Genomic DNA, 17,208 nt, shown 5'->3' with positions numbered 1-17,208 from the left:
GATGCGGCCCCAGCTTTTCCAGTGACTTCCTGTGTGACCTTGGGTCCATAGCTCCCCTCTCTGGGCCTGAGTTTCCTCATCCATAAAACGAGGAGGTGGGTGGGGTGATCTCCCAGACCCTCTTGACAGTAAGCCTCTGGGTCTGTGAGAATCAAAAGGCAAAACACAGACCAAAGGCGGTCAGTCGCTGACCCCTCCTGCCCCAGGGAGCACGCGAGAGAGGGCTGCAAAATCCCTCCTGCCTTGACTGTGTCCTGCTCTCATCCTGACCCTTCTGAGCTCATGGAGCCTCCCACCCTGGACAGTCAGAGATCTGCCCCCATCCTTGCCTCTCCCCTCCCCTTCTCTCCACCCCCACATCTGCCCCACACCAAACCCAGCCCCCTCGGTCTCATTAGCTCCTGCTCCGTCGGCCCCCAAGACATGTGCCTGAGCTCTGTCCCTCTCTGTGTCTCCCGCAGGCCATGCAGAGCCTTATGCCTGGTCCCTGGCCCCCAGTTTCTTCCATGACACTAGCCAGAGGGATCTTTGTTAGACCAGATCTTTTGCACACTCCAACCCCTTCAAAGGCCTGCAGGGTAAGGTCCTTAGCGTGACATCTGATATTCCACACACTCTTCAGGCCCTCATCAGTCTTAATCAACTCATCTCCATCCACCACCCTCCTCCTTCTCACTCCCCCCTACACGTGAGCCATGCGAATTGTTATATGTATATGCTATTCTGGAATTTCCAGCCCTCCCCTCCTCCCTGACCTGGTTCAAATGCCTTCCTCCCAAACACCCCAGAGAGGTCACAATCCTCCCCTTCTCTGCGTTCCCATGAATCTTTTTATAACACGGTGTACAGGCCATGATTTATTCGTTTCTGTATCTCCAGCGCCTGGCACTGAGCCTGACATATGGAATGGATATAGATGCGTAGTTGATGGATGAATGGAAGTTTGACATCTCATTCTCTCGTGGGCCAGGGATTCGTTCTCGTCTAGAATGTCAAGTTACCCAAGAAAGCTCTGTCCATCACCCGGAGCAGTGCCGTCCGTACAAGCAATGCCTCCCAATGTCCCCTTCACCCACATCCGGGCGTCCTGCCAGCCTGGCGCCCGGAATGCTCTCTCTCCCTCCCTGGTTTGTGAGGACACTGAGCGTCTCCTTTTCTTCATCCACCTTGAACCCTAGGGCCCTGAGTCCAGGGGCACAACAGGAAAGACCTATGACAGGGGGCCATGAGAAGTTGCCATAACTAGTTCCTGAGACGCACACATCTGTGTGTTAGGAAAGACGTACAACCAGTAAGATCTAACAAAGTGATGGTCCATCCAACCATGAAAGACCATGCAGCACGTCAAATGACAAGGCCGATCTATGGCTATTTCTGGGACATGACCATGGTCTGTTCTAAAACGAGAAGTTCCAATGGAATCCAGTTGGTATCATCCGACTCCATTCTGGCAAACACGGAAAACTCTGAGCGGCTACACGCCAAAATGTCAAGGGGTCTATTTCTGGATAGTGGAGATTACGGATTATTTTTATGTTTGTCTTCACACTTTTACACTGTCTGACTTTTTTCACCAAGAGCATGAATTTTTATGTTCAGAAAAACAATAATGTTATCTCCGTAAGGGAGGAAACGGGCAGAGGGAAGAGGAGAAGAGAAAGAAAAGCTAAACCAGAAACAGATGAAGACAAAGGTAATGTGCCCCCAGAAGACCTCCTGAGCTTCTCCTCCCAATCCATACAGGGGGGAGCCCAGGGCCCAGGAAAGACCCCCAGAGCTTGATTCCAGCAGTTGACAACAGACCCTGACCTCCTACCTCCAGCCCACTCCTCCAAGACTCAAGACCAGCCCCACCTCCTGGCTTCCGCTGTCGCTGATGAGTCGGAGAGCTCACCAAGACTGTTGGCTCAAACCAACCTCTTTGTTCATCTCACTCTGAACAAAACAGCAGGGCAAGAACCCAACCCCGTGCCCCGGTACCCACAAAGGGGGGACTCATGCAGAGACACGGCACCAAAGCCCGGCTGGGCACCACCTGAAGACGTGTTCCTGTAAGGCACACGATGGCAACCCTCAAGGCAGGGCTCGAACTGCTTAAACCTGGATGTGAATCTGCGGGCCGCTGGGATTCCCGACAGAGGCTGCGGTCCTGGCCCCTCCCCCTGGTGTCAGCATTGCACTGACGGTTAGTTCACTCCCCTGCACCTCTGTTTCCTCACCTATAAAATGGGCCCAATAGTTATACAGGCATCATGGGACTAGTGAGAAGGCTGAACCAGACTGCATATGTTACACTTATGCACACTGCCTGTTCGGGGGCACTCAACGGATGATAGCTTTTATTACTGTTGGCAGGACTGCTCTAACCCTGCAGTGGGTAGGTCACAGACATGCCGAGGCCACTGGCAGGCCCGCTAACAATGGGAGCCCGATGTGTCCTCATTGGTTACCATTAGGAGGCTGGCAACGCCTGAGGGATTCTGACGGAGGGAAAATCGATTGGGGTTCATGCACGGGAGAAATAACTGCATTTGTCAGGGGCGGGTTGTTGCACAGGAGAAATATGAAGGACTCCTTGTAGCTCATCCTCTTTCCTCCTTGAGAACATCTAGCCTTATTAAACATATAATGAGGAGCATGGTTGCCACCTTCATCATGGCCAGTTGGGAAGCGGAAGATGCCAAGGCAAAGGAGAGAAGAAAGGAAGCCATCTGTCTGCTGGGGCCGATGCTTCAGGACGTCTCTGAGGAGCTGCATGGAGAGAAACCCAAGTGTGTGCTAAGTAGCAAGAGTGGTCCAGCCAGGAATCAGGTGCAGGGACCCCAGGTGGGTCCTGGCCATCTGGGAGCCTTTCATAGTCCTGGATCATCTTTTTGGTACCAGAACCTCGCCTCTTGCTTCCCGAATTCCACATGTCCCAGCCTATAGCTCTCAACTCATAGCCACACTGATGTTTCCAGCCCACATTGGCCGGTCCCATCCAGGGGTCTGAACCTGTTTCTTCATTCAGTCCACAGATCTATGGGGATGCCTGCCAGATGCTGGGAAAGACACTGAGATGAAATTGATGTAGACCCTCAGGGGCATGTCCTCTAGTCAATGAGATGTGGCAGGTGCACAAATAGACCCAAATCATGTCAACCCATCATGTCACTCTTCAGCTGAAAAATCTTCCAGGGCTCCCTATTACCTACATGATGGCATCCAAGTGCTTGAGCATAGCCTCTGACACCTCTCATGATCAGCCATAATGGACCCACTCCATCTCAACTCTGGCCCCACACCACTTCCTCTCCACCACTCAGTCTCCTCTGCTCCGGTCTTGCCGAACACCAGCCTGGTGCTGCCTTGGTGTCTTTGTCCACGCTGTACTCATCTCCCTTTGACAAACTTCTACCCCTCCATCCATACCCTATTCAGGTGTCCTCTCCTCCACCTATCTTCTCACGCAACCCCCAAAACTCCCGGTCTCTTTTACTTCCAGTTTCCAGAACATTGGATGCCATACTTACCATATACCTCTTCATATATTTCTATATGTTCCTCTTCCCCACAGAGCTGTGAGCTCTTTGAAGACAAGGTCCACTTCCTACTAATATCTTAATAATCTAAAGTACCCAGCACAGAGTAGGAGTTCGATAAATGTCTAATAAAATACAGATAGACGATGAATATTAGGGAAAATGCTCAACCTCCCTCGTAGTGAGAAAAATGCAATTGATAACAAAAATGAGATGCCATTTTCACCCACCGGAGATGCACAAATTGCAAAAGATTGACAACATTCGGTTCTGATGGAGCTGGAAGGCTGTGGGCCAGTGGGGGCAGGAATTGCTACAGTCTCTTGGAAAGAACGAGAGCTCCACAATTAGAATGTGTGTGCCTGTTGACTCCGCATCACTCCTGCAAATTTATCCTACAGAAATTAAATCACCAGCATACAAACTGTGGTAGCCGTCCATTGCTGTGTAACAACTTGCCCCAAGACTTGGCAGCCTGAAACAACACACATGTATCATCTCAAAGTTTCTGTGGGTCAGGAATCTTGGCTGGGTCTCTGGCTCTGGATCTCTCGGAGGGCTGCAGTCAAGGTGTCCACCGGGGTTGCGGTCATCTGAAGGGTTGATTGTGGAAGGGTCTGTGTCCAAGCTCGCTTATGTGGTTGTTGGCATAATTCAGTTCATCCAGGGCTTCTGGACAGAGGTCCTCAGTCCCTCGCTGGTGGGGGACCAGAGGCCACCCTCAGTTCTTTGTCAGGTGGCCCTGTCTATGAGAGCAAACCCATGAGAAGAGCCAGAGAGAAAATACCAAGAAGGAAGACAGCAGCCTCTGTTGTAACCTATCACAGAAGTGAATCCTATTAACTGTATCCTCCTCATGAGAAGGAAGTCACTAGGTCTGGCTCACATTCAAGGGGGAGAGAAGACATAAAGGCATAAAGAGAGGAGGTGAAGGCCGTGGGGGACCACGTCAGAAGCTGCATGTGCATGCGTGTGGATGTGTGTGCGTGCATGTGCGCGTGCAAGCATGAATCATGAAGAAAGCCGTGCAAAAAACACTCCAAACCCTTAACAGGGGTTACTGGAGACAGAAGCAGGTTTGGAGAGGTAGGAAAAGTGGGAGAGGCAGATTCTTGGTTTTTTAAAACAAATCCTTGTTTTGTTTGACTTTTTTTTTTTCAATGTTTATTTATTTTTGGGACAGAGAGAGACAGAGCATGAACGGGGGAGGGGCAGAGAGAGAGGGAGACACAGAATCGGAAACAGGCTCCAGGCTCTGAGCCATCAGCCCAGAGCCCGACGCGGGGCTCGAACTCACGGACCGCGAGATCGTGACCTGGCTGAAGTCGGACGCTTAACCGACTGCGCCACCCAGGCGCCCCTGTTTGACTTTGAAAATAAGCAGGCATTTCTTTTCTAACTTAAAAATTAAATAAATAATAATATGAAGTAACCAACGCCAACAGCTGTCCTGGAGTGGAAAGAGGGAAAATTCACCGTAGCGTGGAGAGAGGTGGGGAGAATCAGGGAAGGCCTCATGGAGGAGACAGTGTTTGAAGTGAGCTTTGACAGATGAGCTGGGTTGGGTCGTACAGAAGTGGCAGGAATGACATGGGGAGAGAAAAGTACGACAGAAGGCGCGTTAAACTGTCCCAGGGCCAAAAAGGGGTTGAGGCGACACGGAGAGAGCACAGGCACACAGCTGAGGCCCCCAGGCCAAGCTGGCGCATGCCCACCTGCTCTCCTCATCTCTGAGTCCAAGGAGCTGCAGAAAGTTCTGTAGAGACTTTAGCTGCGACTGAACCCCTGCGTCTCTGCAGAAGGTTCTAGACCTCTATACCTGCTCATGCTGCTTCCAAACTCAAGCCACAGCACCGGTCCCATTCTGAGAGGCTCCCTTATGAGTCTGAACCCATCCGATTGGGTCTCCCCAGAGGGACACAGCAAGGGAAGGAGAAATGGCAATATTATCTTTCTGTCTCCCTGGCTCCACGTGAGGGGCCTCCATTCATCTGAGAGACAGAGTCCATGCTGGGGTTGTTGTGTAGAGCAAATCCCTTTGTATCTCCCTGGCCGTTAACTTCATTCAATTCGCCAACCCACCTTTAGAGAGAACCACAGGGCTGGGGCCGGCCCTAGTTCAGCTCTCCCTTCGACAAGAGAGAAATTAGGACTCCAAGGCTGGACCCCAGAGAAGGGTTTTGGTTAGTGCGTAAATGTAAGCGAAAAGAAAATTCGTCCTTCAAAGACTCTCCCTGATCACCTGCTTTGGGACAGGCCACATGCCGGACCCCAGGGAGGGGGAGAAGCTGAGACCCAGCTCCCAGCCCTAGTGCATCCTTGGCCATATGAGGGTTCAGAGACGTGGATCAAACCATTCCAGAGCAAAAGGGAGGTGGGGAATCCAAGATGGTTTCACAAAGGGGAGGAGCTGCACGGACTGGGTTTTGAAGAGTGAGCAGGAGTTCGGTGAAAAGAGAGGACAGGCACTTCAAGTAGAGCAAACAGCACAGGCAAAGACATGGCATCTGTTTCTTTTCTTTTTTTTTTTTTAACATTTATTCATTTTTGAAAGAGAGAGAGAGAGAGCGCGCACAAACGGGGGAGGGCTGGAGAGAGAGGGAGACACAGAATCCGAAGCAGGCTCCAGGCTCCGAGCTGTCAGCACAGAGACCAACGCGGGGCTCAAACCCACGGACCGTGAGATCATGACCGAGCTGAAGTTGGACGCCCAAACGACTGAGCCACCCAGGCGCCCCCAAAGACATGGCATCTGGACTAGCAGTTCAGTGTGGCTGGAACTTGAGGGGCGACAGGGGAGGGGAGAAGAAAGGATTGACAGAAGGTGAAAAAGGAAAGGTAGGCAGGGCCAGCCGGTGAGGAGCTTATAAGGCAAAGTGTGACACAGCTTCTTGACCGTGACCCAGGGGCTTGTGACTCATTAAAGATGAGTGTAAGAAGCGTAACCTCTGAAGAGATATATGGGGGTGGGTGGAGAAGGGAAGACGAGCCAGGGAAGACACTTTCATTTACATCCTCCAGAGTTTTTTTCTTACAAGGCCGTATTACTATTATAATACATTTTTTAGTCTTTTAAACTTTCTCTCTTGGCTAGGATCGCAAAGAATTCACACTAGCTGCCATTTATCAAGGGTTTCTGCACATTATCTTGCTCATCTTCACGCTGGCTCTCTGAGAAACATACTATCATCCCATTTCCCAGATGGGAAACTGAAGGAGAACAAGCCAGAATGAGCAAATGAACCAGAATTTGAACCTGGGTCTGCTGACCCCAAGCCTGCCCTCCTAACACTTGGTTCCGCAGCCCCCTGGGAGCACACACGGCAGGGAGGCGAACGCATCACTTTCACAGATGCCGTGGAGCCAGAGACAAAGCACATACCCGGGACAACAGAGCCACATTCAAACCATCTGGAGAGGCTGGTGCCCTGGGCATGGAGCCAGAGTGCCAGGATGGAATGTATCAGGTGCAGATGTGAAATCCTGGACTTGGGAGCAAAGCCTTGCCCAAGAACAGGCAGGAACCGTGTGTCCTGCTGGGGATTTGCACGGTCTGCCAAGATGCGCACACCCGGGGGCTAGGCCTGCATCCCACTGGAGGTCGGAGACCGTTGGCTGACTGGGGACGAGCGCCAGGCTGACTTCAGCCCACGCTTGTAGGGACTATCCGTCTCCCTCTCTCTTTTGTCCTCTCGCCATCCCTGATCGTGTCTCCTCTGGTGGCCCCGATGAAGCTGGCGCCCAGCCCTGAAGCACCCCAACCCAGAGACAGGCTGAGACAGGATTGGGGCTCTTGGGGAGGTGAAGGAGACCACGGAGTGACTTTAGGGAATTCCCCTAAGTAAGTGATTTTTACGGGGTTTTTTTCCTAATGTTCATTTTTGAGAGACGGAGCGGGAGTGGGGGAGGGGCAGAGAGAGCGAGGGAGACACAGAATCTGAAGCAGGCTCCAGGCCCTGAACTGTCAGCACAGAGCCCCACACGGGGCTCGAACCCACGAACCACGAGATCATGACCTGAGCCCAAGTTGGACGCTCAACCGACTGAGCCACCCAAGTGCCCTGATCTTTAAGTTTTTTAAGTGGAAGACCCTTCTCCTGCATTGAATCTTATCTTATGTGAACTAGGTAAGGAAGGAGTGTCTCTGGTTGAAAGCAGGTGGGGGGAGGGGGGGAGACTCCCTGCTGGTCTTCCCCCCTTCCCCCACTCAGGGTCCCTGAACAAGGTGTGAAACCCACTGAGCTTGAGCACTTGGAAAAGCCCCTGGCTCAGAAAATGCTCTGATCCTTTAAGTCCTGATGAATAATCATAGAACTAACACGTATTAAGCACTAACTATGCGCCAGCCACTAAGCTACAGGCTTCACACAAACCTTGTCATTTAATCCTCATCGGAAACCTCTGGAGCGGGTTCTATCACCAGGCAGAGACTGCCCGCTGCCCACCAAACTCTCCACCTTGCTCTAACGAAACTCGAAGCCAGAAGCACCGCCAGACTACATTTCCCAGCTTCCTTTTCAGCGAGGTGAGGCCACGTGACCAAGCTCTGCCCAATAGCACGTGAGCAGGGGCGACTGCGCCGCTGCCAGCCAGGGCGGTGAAGGGAACGAGCGGAGCCCCCACGCTCCCCTCCACCTCCTGCGCCTGGCGGGGACCGGGGCCTCCAGAGCGGTTGTGGGAGCCTGGCGTTCAAGTGGCGGGTTGGGATCCCTGAATTTACCCTGCGTGGCAGCGCCCTCTGCCGACCCGGAGCCCACCCACCTGTACCACTACCTGAGAGAATCTTCATTGGTTTTCAGCCACCGCAAGTGTAGATGTCCACAGCCCCATGGGCTGGCCTTCCAGATCCTCAGTGCTTGGAGGAGGAAGGCAGAAGAGATGAAATAACTTTGTGAGATCATCTAGCCAGCGGCAGAATCCGAAGCCCTTGAGTCGGCCCCGAAAGAGTCCCTGCCCTCAAACCATGACATCCCCCCCCCCCCCCCCATGTTACAAAATTAGTGATGCCAATACTCGGGGCCACCAAGACTCAGGAGAGTAGGTGAATGGATAAACAAAGCGCGGCACATCCGGACAACGGAGTGTTATTGGGTGACAAAGAGGAAGGAGCCATCAAGCCATGAAAAGCCATGGAGGAAACTTAAAAGCATATTCCCAAGTGAAAGAGGCCAATCTCCAAAGTCTACCTACTGGATGAGTCCAACCCTCTGACCTTCTGGAAAAGGGCAGAACCAAGGAGACGGTGGTTTCCGGGCATTCAGGGGGGCGGTGGGAGGGGTGAATAAGCAGAGTACAGAGATTTTGAGGGTGGCGAAACTACTTTGTACAATCCTGTAATGGTGACATTTGTCAAAACTCACAGACTGTACAACACAGAGACTGAATCCTAATGTAAACTGAGGACTTTCGTTAATAATAATGGGTCAGCTTTGGTTCATCAGCTGTAACAAATGTAGCACATGCAAGATGCTACATGCAAGAGGTAAATAATAGAGAAAACTGGGGAGGGGGGGTATATGGGAGATCGCTGCGCTTTCTGATCAATTCGCCTGTAAACCTAAAACTTCTCTAGAAATAAAGTCTATTAATTATGTATGAATTTAAATAAATATATACGGCTTCAAGAAAAACTCATGTATGAAAAAAATTAATAATAATATTTTGCCACACGCAATACACTCTGATTCGCACCCAGTGAATCTTCCCAGCAAACGATGATGTAAGTATTGTCATTATCCCATTTTTCAGATGAAGAAACCGAGGCTCAGAGAGGCCAAGAAATTTGCCAAGCCAGGACAAAACACCCATTTCTTTGACTTCTCATCAGCCTCCCTCCCTAAGACCTGCCCCCTCCACCTTCCACGGACATGTGCCATCATCAAACCAGGGCACCAGTTCCCCAGCAAGAAGAGCCTGAAGGTGACAGTGTGCCAGGCCCTTTGTATGTAAGCCATGTGGATAACGGCTCACAACAGCCCTGTGAGGGAGGCTCCAAGGTCACTCCGCAAACTAGACCCCAGACTCCCTGTGCGGTGCTCGTTCATCCGCAGAGCACTCACTCGGAATAGATCAGCCCCTGCGCCCCAGTGCCCCTGCACCACTCAACACACACACACACACACACACACACACACACGCAGACACCCTTGCACTTTGTCAATGACTCTCAAACATACAGGCTTTGGCTATCCAGGGGACATGAGGCCCTTCGGCATGTACACAAGCCAGCATTTCTCACCAAGAACAGAGGGTCATTTGGGGACATTTTTTTTTCCTGGAGATTTGTCAAGACCTCCTTCAAAATGCATAACCACACCTGCACATTAGCTCAAGGCATCACTTTCCCTGCTCTCTGTAACCCCTGGAGGGGAACTGAAGGAATGTATCAAATTCTTAATTTAAGAAAAAAAAAAAAAATCCCTGCCGCCTACATGCGGCGAAAGGGCCATTTCGTATGTTGGAGGCGTTAGGAGGAAAGTGCTGCCTGAAAAATACTGATCTGACTGCAGTTCCTGGGATGCTGGGCCTCCCCGTGAAAGAAATAGGGCACGATCCAGTTTTGGTGTTTAAAGAACATAAACGCAGGCCAGGGACAGCATGATGTCTGACTGTCAGGGCTGTGGACTATCCATTACCTTACGACAGGGTGAGATGATTCGGAACCTACCGAGTTTTATTAAACATGCAGGCTCCATTCCACCTTAAGTGGCGGGGACAGCACTGGGGCCTGGGGCGAGCCGCCCCAAAAGCTGTCAATGCCTCCAAAACTGAGAGGCACCCAGTCTACCATCCCCTTCCTCTGGAAGGGCCCACGAAGTCTCTGGGATCAGAGAGGCTCCACCATTTCCTAGCTGTGTGATCCTGGGTATGTTACCTAACCTCCCTGAGCCTTTGTTTCTTCCTCTGAACAAGTTTGACAAATAATGATAGGATCTGATGAGATCGTGCAGGCAAAACACATGATGATGATGTGAGAGCCAGCCTGGTTCTTACAGAGTATCTCATCCAATCCTCTCACTATGCAGATGGGAAAGCTGAGGCCCAGAGAAGGGAAGAGACTTGCCCAAGATCACACAGCAAGCTGGAAGACCTGGGACTAGGACCTATGTCCTTGTTTCTTAGACCAAGGCTTTCTCCGCTGTGCACACTGGTCACATTCTGAGACTATCTCAGGAATGTAAGGACTATGCCAACAGCCATGTGAGTTCTATAGCAGAAGCCAGCCCTGGGACAAGGAAAGGCGGGGGTATCCCCTTCCACCGGCCAACCTGGGGTTCCCATTCAGCTGCCCTAAGGGCTGGGGTCTGCCTCGGCCCCTCTGTGTAAGCAAGTGGTTGACAGAAAGCAAGGAGAGTGAAAGGGAACCCTTCTCCCTTATGCCAAATGTCTCCATTCCTGGAGAGGCCAGCAGGAGGAGATCTGGGTAGGTGATCGGCCCTGCAACCCAACCCCACCTTCTTAAACTCCATTCTGGAAGTCAGGCCTTTGCTGCTTAGGCTACCTGGTAGGTGCCTCTGGTTTCCAGGACTCGATCAGGCATTGAGTCTTTTTCAGGTGTTCTGCATAGACACTGGAAGGTCATGGCCACGAACCTACCAGAGGAGCCCTGTCTGAAGGGGTGGCATTGTCTAAGGTCCCCCCAAACCGCTCCTTCCTGTCCCTTTCTGGGTCCCTCTGAGTGGGAAGACGGCTCTATTACCCTCCTATCTTGGGAGCACAGACGCGTCAAGGCCCCGGCCCCGTGAGTAGATGGGGATGGGCTCCAGGCACGTGCCCTGAATGGGTTTGGTAGGGTTTGGAGACCCTAAACAGCCCGTGCTCCTTTCTTAAGGTATCCATCATTATCAGTCTCCCATAGCCTCTACCAAGTAGAACCAGCCATGGTCCACGTCACATGACCCCGTCACCACCCGGCCACAGCTAACGCGTCAAAAAGGTAACACCTGACTCAAAGACAGCTCATCCATTGGCTGACCGGCCATCCCCTGAGCTGGCCACAGCCCTACGTGGAGGAATTTGAGCTAAGAGATTTGGAGTCAATGGCTACGGGGGTGGTGGGGAAAGTTAGTATGAAGAGAGGGCAGCTTAGAGTCATGTGACCTCAAAGCCGAAAGAAGGTGAATGTTTTCACAGGGGTGTCGGGGTCTTGGCCCTGATGAAGGTGAGGAGGAAGAATCCCAGAGCCACCTCTGCAGAGCGCCGAGACAGGAATGCAGGCCAGATGCTCAGATTAATGGAAGTCAATATTGATTAGGGTTCCCCTTTCCAGCAAGGTGGGAAGATTCCCGAAAGAGTCTAGAAAGCGACGCCAGAGGGAGAAGCACTAAGTCCACAGTGGTGTCCTCAAAGCAAGGAAGGCTAAAGGTATCCTTGAAGAAGGGTGGCATGAATCCCTAGGAAAGGAGATTCCCACCAGGCATCCAGATATAAGAGTAGGTCCCTGAGGTTGAGAATTGATGGAAACAAGAGACATTCTCTTGAACCCTGAACCAGAGTTCACCCTGTCCCCCAAATTCCAGAGTCAATACGGGCAAAGTGAGGAGCTATCCTGTGAGCCGCTGATAAAGAATCTACTCGGGTAGCTTGGATAGCCTGGTTACTCCTTCCCTGGGCTCGGTAGGGCCCTGAGGGGCCTGGGGGATCAGCGGAGAAGGGAGGCCATGACCTGTAGGGCCACAGAAGCGATACATATGAACCAAATAATTTGGTACAGACGCCTGCTCCCCCTCCCTCTACAAGGTGGCTTGGGGCAGGAGGTGGGGACGAGAGAAGAGGCAGACACAGTTGACAGGATCCGTGGAGGACATGGAGGGGAAGGACAGGCGTCTGCAGAGTTCACAAGCTTGGGGGACAGGCTGGACTTTGACACTTTCCTTGTTTCCGAACATTAGGTGCAAACCCTCTGTGAAAGGTCACCCTGGGAAGAAAACAGGAAAAAACCCTTGTCTCTATTACTCCTTCTTCATGTGCCTCGCGTAAAAAACGCCTTAGCCTGAATCCAACCGTCCCCAGCACCAGTTCTCCCCAAGCAGATTGGCTGCAGCCTTCACCAGGCTACAACCACATGCCTCGTTTACACGAGTGGGCCCCAGGTATACCTGCGCCAAGCACCTGCTCAGAGGGGCACGGGAGGTTGCATTATTAGCGCTTAGTGGCCAGCGGGAGCAGATTAGGCGCCACTGAGCTGTAGGATTATCCCTGGATCTCACTGTCCATTCACCACTCTGGCTGTGTCCGTGGGAAAGCGATCTGGAGAGGCCCAGAGAAGTCGGGCGCGGTGAGGGCTGCTGTATACGCGGTCTGCCGAGCAGGGCCCGCCAGTGATCAGCAGCACGGAACAGACATGTCCGCGACCGCTCCCCGCAGGCACCGACGGTCTCTCTCGACACCGTGAGAGCATCCCCCACCGTGTGCTCGGAATCCCATTCCTGACCACCCCATCCTCACCGGATTCAACCTCCTTCGGGCTTCGGGCCTTGCGTTCACATGTGACTTGGCTCTATGCTCTCTGACAAGCGCCCACCTAAGCCCAGAAAGGCCGACCTTCCCCCGTCGGGGAGGTTTTTTCCAAGATCTGTGCCTTTTCCACTTTCTAAGTCCACCCATCTTGGCTAGAAATAGACCCAAAGTAGCAGTTCAGTGCCCTCAAACCAGAGGCAGGCAAGATCTCACGGAGGCTTCTCTGTCCAACCAAACGAGGTGGCCAGCGAGCATCCAGAGCTTTGCGGGTTCGGTCTCCACGTGGCCCACCTTTGGGCCCACGTGATGATTTGCACCATGACACCTCCCTCATCTTCCCCAGGAGGCCATGGTGCGTCGGCTTTCCCCCCACCTGCTAATGACCCAGAAAGCCGTCACTTCTCAAAGGGCTGGGACAAGCCAGGCACCGTGTCAACTGTTTCATATAACTATCTCAGAGAATTTTCACAACTACCCTGAGGGTAGGTGTTTTCCCATTTTACAGGGGAGGAAACCGAGGCCCAGAGATTTACCACACAGCTAAAAAGCAGCAGAACGAAGGTTCTAACTCACACCCATTTATCTCCAAAGATAGGGCTCGTCAGCCCGGTCTAGATGTCCTCCAATGCCCTGAAACCCCCACAGAAGGGGTCAGGCATTTCCACGCCTGGAGCCTCCATGGCCACTTCCTGCCCCTTCAGACCTTTGCCTTAAGTCAAAGAAGATCCTTTCCCTGTCCCATCACTAAATCTTGGGGTCTACATTCGGTGCCAGTAGGTGCCCTACAAACATCTGAGAACAGAGGAACGAAGGCGTTGGAGAACCCTTGCGTTTATGTTGCAGGTTCACGCATAGGTCTCGACCTCTCCATGGCCGACAGGACTGGGCCCAACTCCTTGTGTAGATGCTTTTCCCCGAGGGGGCCTCAGCACCTTCTCTCCGGGCACCCTCACTCTGGTGTCACGTCAGCATTCTTCCATACATCTTTGGGTTTTCTTTCCTCAAGTGTTTGGTTCAACAAGCACCTACTGAGACCCCCACTGCACGCCAGGCTCTAGGGAATCCAAGATGAACCACAAACCACCTGCCCTCCTGAAGCTCACGGTCCAATGGCCAGGGAGGAAGACCTAGGCGTGGCAACGGAAACCCAGGCCGAACTAAGACAGCACCTGTGAGGCTTGGAAATGCTGTGAGAGAGGCTGTCCGGCCAGGATCTGAGCCCTCATGTGGTCCTGAAATCAAACCTCTGCCTTTATCATAAGCCCCCCAATCAGGCACCCACCTGCCACTACGTCCTTTCTCTCTTTAGTTCCAAGAAGGGGTGGAAAGGTCACCAAGGCCCTTATGGCCTCTCGTAAGCATCATGCCCAGGATGTCACAGGGGAGTTTGCAGGAAAAGCTCGGGAGGTTAGGAGATTCTGAGCTCAGCATGGAGTACTCAAACAGCTGGAGCCCTAAGGTTGTATTAACAGAAGAATAGGCCCACTCATAGGAGGTGATAGTCCTTCTAGACCCCAGGTTGAAACGCAAATGCCCAGGTGCCAAACAGCGTGTGGAGCAAATGGGTGAGGGGGTGGGTGTAAGCGTTGGGAAGGAAGCACAGCCTGGCCTGGTCGGGACTGCAGCAGGCTGGAGAACACAAGTGCGCCCCAATAGGGGCAGCCTCCCTCAGCCCAGAGAGAGCTCCGTCCCGTGGGAATGCGGGACCAGTATGGCCTGGTTGTATTCCGAAGTGTTCTTCTTATTCTCCAGTGCTTCAGTTATCTACTGCTGTGTAAAAAAGCAACCCCAAAGGGAGGAGGCATGGGGAGGATGTGCGTAAGGGGGACGGAGTCTCAGGCTGGGATGACGAAAGGGCTCTGGGGATGGATGGTGATGACAGTTGCATAGCCAAGTGAATGTACTTATGCCGAACTGTAGGCTTCAAAGTGGCCGAGAAGGGAAATTTTATGTTAGATAGATTTAGCACCTTCAAAAATGGTGAATTTTAGTGGCGCCTGGGTGGCTCAGTCAGTCCAGCATCCGACTTCGGCCCAGGTCATGATCTCGCGGTTTGGGAGTTCGAGCCCTGCGTCAGGCTCTGTGCTGACAAGGTTGGAGCCTGGAGCCTGCTTTGGATTCTGTGTCTCCCTCTCTCTGCCCCTCCCGCACTCACACCTCTCTCTCCCTCTCTCAAAAGTAAATAAACATTTAAAAAAAAAAAAAAAGACCCAAGGAAGGCAGTGAGGAGCCTTAGAAAGCCAGGCAGACCCAGGTTTGACCCCAGCACCTTGGCGTACCAGCTGTGTGAGTTGGGACGAGTTGCTCAAGCTCTCTGAACCTCAATCTCTCTGTCTTTAAAATACGAAACAAGAGCCCCAGCTTCATGGAGTTGTACCTGGCGCGGTGCCTGGTGCCAGAGTTGGCACTCATCACACTCAATTTCCCTTTCCCCCGATGCCAGTGAGTAGTTGTGACTAACACGGGCCAGGTGCATAATGGAAAGCACAAGAAATATCTGCTTACTTGTGCAATTTCGGAGAAGGCAGATTTGGGCTGAAATAAAGGAGAGCTAGCACCAAAACCATTCAATCCTGGCAGAGGCTCCTTTTGGGGTAGGGAGCTTCTCATTGAAAGAGGTGTGCAAGTCCACGGGGAAATGAGCTGGCCTGGGTGAGTCCTAAGAACTCCTATAACTCCAATAGATGACAACTCTACGAAATGCTCAGTGGATTTATGGGGAAGCATTTTCCCCATCAATTTCAGGAATGTTACACATTTATTATAAAGTGCCCACCTCCATTCACTGCTAATGGGATTATAAATTGACACAAACTTTCCGAAGGGCAATTTGACATAAGGCATCAGGACCCTTAAAAATATCTACACCATTTGACCCTGTGGGAATTTGTCCCAAGGAAATAATCTATAATGTGCTCAGAGATATAAGTACAAGAATGTGGTTTGTTATTTATAATAGCAAACAAAAAAAGTGGAAATAATTGAACTGTCCAACGAAAGAGGAATGATTAAATAAATTAGGGCACAGCCAAAGATGGAAAACAGTGCTTCCATTAATCTTGAGGATTCTTCCCACAATTGTCTGTTAGAAGAAAATCTCTTTAAATTCAAGTTCTTAGAAAGAGTCTCCTATTAAGTGCACTCTCTCTTAGTTACTCTGTTTTTAAACAACAAAGTACTATTTGGGGAAATCACATTAGCCCTCCCTGGCCTCAATCAATGCTACTTTGGGATGTTTAAGGAGGTCACCTGCGAGAACTGGCAAAAAGGAGGCAGAAAATTTTAACAGGGATTTAGTAATTATTCTGAGGGTTATGACCTCACAATTGCAAGTCTTGGCTATCATTGTAAACCAGCTTTTCCAGCTTTTATTTTTTTCAACGTTTATTTATTTTTGGGACAGAGAGAGACAGAGCATGAACGGGGGAGGGGCAGAGAGAGAGGGAGACACAGAATCGGAAACAGGCTCCAGGCTCTGAGCCATCAGCCCAGAGCCTGACGCAGGGCTCGAACTCACGGACCGCGAGATCGTGACCTGGCTGAAGTCGGACGCTTAACCGACTGTGCCACCCAGGCGCCCCGTCCAGCTTTTAAAAGCAATACAGTAAGAAGTTACGTTGTAGAGATCACTAATACACACTCATGGGACAAATCAAGACTATCCTAATGTTAAGTAAATAGGTATTTGTGGCTTGGAATACAATTTCCAGAGACAACACTGCACACAGATTTTAAAAGAGTTGCATCTCAATCTCAAACAAGTTCGACAAAAAAAATGGAAATGATGGGCTCTGGACAGCTATGCTGGGTAATTCACAAAACAGCTCTGGGGATGATAAAAACACAGATGTCAAAGATACTAGGAGAGTCAGTATAAAATGCGAAAGTGGGGGGGGGGGGAATGTAATCTTTCTAAATATAAGATATTTTGTGTTACACGGCTTTAAATATCCATATGTAACTACGTTTATAAATTAAGCATTATGAATCAGCATTTGATGATTTCTCTAAATATTTGTATACTCAAGTTGACCTCAAAACTTTTTGTTGACACTTCCATTTGGGAAAACTAGGTGTTCTGTTCTTGGCTACCACATATTTAGGCTCAGAAGACATACAGCCATGAAAGAAAAGATCTGTGAAATAGTATTAAATAGAAAACATAGTTTCTAGTGTATAGTCTGATTCTAATTTTATTTAAACACACGCAACTGTGGACTTTTGGAAA

This window comes from Prionailurus viverrinus, chromosome C1, assembly GCF_022837055.1.
Source record: "Prionailurus viverrinus isolate Anna chromosome C1, UM_Priviv_1.0, whole genome shotgun sequence".
Classification (NCBI taxonomy): Eukaryota; Metazoa; Chordata; class Mammalia; order Carnivora; family Felidae; genus Prionailurus; species Prionailurus viverrinus.
This window is presented reverse-complemented; position numbering follows the sequence as displayed.